We start from the raw sequence: 5,000 nt of genomic DNA on the forward strand, positions 1-5,000 counted from the left end.
GTATACATATATACAGTATATATACACAAATATACATATATATATATATATATATATATATATATATATATATATATATATATATATATATATAAATATATATATATATATATATATTCATATGTACATATATATACATACATATATATATATATATATATATATATATATATATATATATGAATATATATATTTATATATATAAATATATATTCATATATATATATATATATATATATTTATATATACACATATACCTATATATATATATATATATATATATATATATATATATATATATATATATACACATATACCTATATATATATGTACATATATATATATATATATATATATATATATATATATATATATATATATATATATATATATACATATATGTACATATACATACATACATACATATATATATATATATATATATACATATATATATATATATATATATATATATATATATATATATATATATATATATATATATATATATATGTACATATACATACATACATACATATATATATACTGTCACACGCCCATATGCTTTTGCGTCCGGCCTTGCTTGGGAACTCTGCGCGGACACAAAAGGAAGAATAATGGTAAGGTTGCCATTTGGCAATAAGACAAGGAATACCGACAAAATAGATATATTCATAATAATACTTAAATGAAGATTAATAAAAGGGGAGCACAACAGATAACTGCTTCATATTTCAAGTAAGCCACGTGGCTTCGCCTGGAGTTGGATTGTCACGTGCACACGGGGGGTTAGTAGTAAGCCGTGGAAGGTTTTCAGCATCGCAATCTCATTCCCTGGGAAGGGAAATAAATTAAATTATTAACCGCTCACTTACTTCTACAGGTTGGGAACACATGAAGTCGTGTGGTTAAAACCTTTAAGCAAATTAAATAAAAGGGCAAACTTAGGAATTTAAACACTACATGTGGGAAACAACACTGTCAAAGGGTGAGTTAATTAAGGTTAGGAGCAACGGCACACGTGGTTGGGACATAAGGAATAGGATAAAAAGGTTCAGTGGATAGGATCTTTCTTTAAAGGATAAAAGGAAAAAATGGGATGTGATAAGGAAGGGATGGAAGGTTGGGTAAGGATGATGAGGATCTCAAAATCAGACACCTTACCTTGGTAAAAAGGACTCTGGTTCCTCCTTTATGGAGGATGTGTCACAGGTCCTGCCTCCCTGATGTCTTGAGGGCGAAGAGAGGTGATGTTCCTCTCACGGATGTTGTTTAGCGAAGAGGGGTGATGTTCCTCTCACGGATGTTGTTTAGCGAAGAGGGGTGATGTTCCTCTCACGGAGGTTTGTTAGCGAAGGCAGGTGCCCAGCCGCTCCTAGGTCGACTAAACTCCCTTTTGCCCCCAAGTGGGTGGGGGGGGGGTAATTGGTCTGACCACTGTCCGATTGGTCAGGCCTTGTCACGTGTCCCAACACCCCATCAATAGGCCTCATGACTTCTCCCGGATCCTTTTTGGCGGTGTTTTAATGGCCACGTGCTTTGAAGATGTCTGGAATGAGACCTCAGGGGAGTAGACTGGTATAGGATGGTTGGACATATTGTGAGGCTCTAGGTAGGGTCCCAATGCTTGTGGGAATTCGACTGATCCTTGATGGCGGCGTCTTCAGTTTGAAAAAAGTGGCGCAATGACTGCCCCGGAATAACAATATATATATATATATATATATATATATATATATATATATATATATATATATATATATATATATATATATATATATATATATATATATATATGTTTCAAGTTCACACCAAGTGACTATTTAGTGATTTCTTTCTATTTAGTGGGGACACCAAAAAACAGCAAAAATATTATGATATCACAAAAATAACACTTATTCTTATTTTTAATTAGCCAGGCAACTGAAAAGATCTGACAGTAAGTTTAGTCTTGAACCCTTTTGAATACAATGGATGCTGTCTGAGGAAAGATCTGGCAGTAATTTTATTCTCCTGGAAGCGTTTAATTGTTTTAGATGCTGTCTTAGCAAAGATCTGGCCCTAAGTTTAGTCATCCTGACAGCTAATAATTCTATTAAGGCGCCATCGAACATTCCAAAACATTATGTTGAAATATATAGGGTAATCTACAAGCATTTCTTTACCTTCTCTCCTACCTCAATATTTAGCATTTTTTCCATGTCACATATAGTAGTGGCTATTGGTTGTTTTAGAGATATTAGTAATAATTATATATCAGCGATGGGAAAATCTACAAATTATTTTAGTTTGTAGACGTGTTCAAAAGTTTCCCGATAACGAATATGTTATTTTTTCTTGTTATTTCAATAAGTCTACTAAATAGCCTTTGGAATCGGTGAAGGGAATATTGCATTCTACTTATGTTTTAATGTGTTATAGATGCCTAAAATAGATATTATTGATTTTTTTCATAACGAGTGAAATAAAATTTGTGTATCTTCATATAAATTAAATACTAATCTACATTAAAAATGCTGAAGATATATATATATATATATATATATATATATATATATATATATATATATAATATGCATATATATGTATGTATATATATATATATATATATATGTATATATATATATATATATATATATATATATATATATATATATACTGTGTACTGTATATACATACATATATATATATAAATATATATATATATATATATATATATATATATATATATATATATATAGATATAGATATAGATATAGATATAGATATATATATATATATATATATATATATATATATATATATATATATATATAGATATATATATATATATATATATATATATATATATATATATTATATATATATATATATATATAATATATATATACTACTACTACTACTACTACTACTACTACTACTACTACTACTACTACTACTACTACTACTACTAATAATAATAATAATAATAATAACAAAAGAAATGGCTGTGGTGTAAATATGAACCTACGGAGTATATCAGTTATTACCACAAAAATAACGATGCTTTCATAAAAAGTTGCGTAATTGTTTTGAAATATCATTCTCTCTCTCTCTCTCTCTCTCTCTCTCTCTCTCTCTCTCTCTCTCTCTCTCTCTCTCTCTCTCTCACCTCGTTTAGATCTTTCTCTCTCACATTCTCTCTTTTTTTCCCACCTCGTTTACATCACCTCTCTCTCCCTCTCTCTCTCTCTCTCTCTCTCTCTCTCTCTCTCTCTCTCTCTCTTTCTTGCCCACCTCGTTTACATCTCTCTCTCTCTCTCTCTCTCTCTCTCTCCTCTCTCTCTCTCTCTCTCTTTCTTGCCCACCTCGTTTACATCTCTCTCTCTCTCTCTCTCTCTCTCTCTCTCTCTCTTCTCTCTCTCTCTCTCTCTCTCTCTCTCTTTCTTGCCCACCTCGTTTACATCTCTCTCTCTCTCTCTCTCTCTCTCTCTCTCTCTCTCTCTCTCTCTCTCTCTCTCTCTCTCACCGCGTTTACTTCTACAACTCTTCAAATTACAGGGAAGTTGAATCAAAACTTCCCCAAACAGGCAACACCGAGGGGTGTCGGGAAAGTTTATATTGCCGTTATTCTTAACTTTTGACAACCATTTTGAGCAGAAGTTTTTCGACATTTTAGAGAGCATGATTTGCCAAGAGGTTTTACATATTACGGTAAGGTGGAATATCTTTTTTTTCATTGTGTTTTCACAAATACTAAATTAGCTTGAAGGGTAAAGTAAATCACGCTTTTAATTGTTATCGTACTAAGTGTTACGAGTAATGTATCATAATTAGTTTTTTATATTGGCATTCAACAGATGATTTGTTTATTTGTGTAAAATATATTTGGCAAAATGGAACATATTATGCAAATTTTTTTGCATATATCGAGATATTGCACTTCTGAGAGAGAGAGAGAGAGAGAGAGAGAGAGAGAGAGAGAGAGAGAGAGAGAGAGAGAGAGAGAGAGAGAGAGAGAGATAAATCATCGATGCATCTTACTTATCCCTTCATGCATTTATTAGATCATTTAATCCATTGCCTATGAATAGTCACTATTCATAAAGAAATATCCATTTTATTGACCTAGCTCTTTTCAGAATTAGCCAATCTGGTAATTTATGATGCAATATAAAAGGCATTGCGTTTCTTCATAGAAGAGCTTGTAAAAAAAATTCATTTTAAAGGTTTAAAGGCCCCTCATGAATGGCAGAGGCAAGGGACAGTGACATTGCCCCATCAAGTAGGACAATGCCCTAGAGACTGGCCATAAATACATATGAAAGAAGTATGTAATAGAGGTGTTTCTTCTTATGCATAGACATAGTTTCTAGAGTTTATATATCAAAGATCTATTTTAATATTGTTACTGTTCTTAAAATATTTTATCTTAATTGTTCATTACTTCTATTGCAGTTTATTTATTTCCTTGTTTCATTTCCTCAATGAGCTATTATTCCCTGTTGGAGCCTTTGGGTTTATAGCATCTTGCTTTTTTAACTACAGTTGTTGTTTAGCTAATAATAATAATAATAATAATAATAATAATAATAATAATAATAATAATAATAATAATAATAATAATAATAATAATAATAACAGCGTATCTCATATTGAATATTAATATGAAAATACAGGAACTAAATCTGAGGTATAAATACATGAAATAACACAATTTTTTGATTCAAAATGCTGTGAATAATATGAATGAGATATATATTTCTCGATAATTGAGAATTAGATTACACGAAAAGGGAGATAAAAGGAAGAAAATTAAAGAAATAAATAAGAAAATGTAAGGAATTATGAGGATATTAATATATAAGTCTCCAAATTACAGCAAATGTGAAAATTTTATGCAAGTATATCTTTTTCAAAAAGGGAAAACTTTGAAAACAAATGCTAGTCAGAGGAATATCATAAAATATGCGCAGAAAATCACGTATATAAAATCTGTAACCACTCTAGAGTACTTAAAA

The sequence above is a fragment of the Palaemon carinicauda genome, chromosome 13 (genome assembly GCF_036898095.1).
Source record: "Palaemon carinicauda isolate YSFRI2023 chromosome 13, ASM3689809v2, whole genome shotgun sequence".
NCBI lineage: Eukaryota > Metazoa > Arthropoda > Malacostraca > Decapoda > Palaemonidae > Palaemon > Palaemon carinicauda.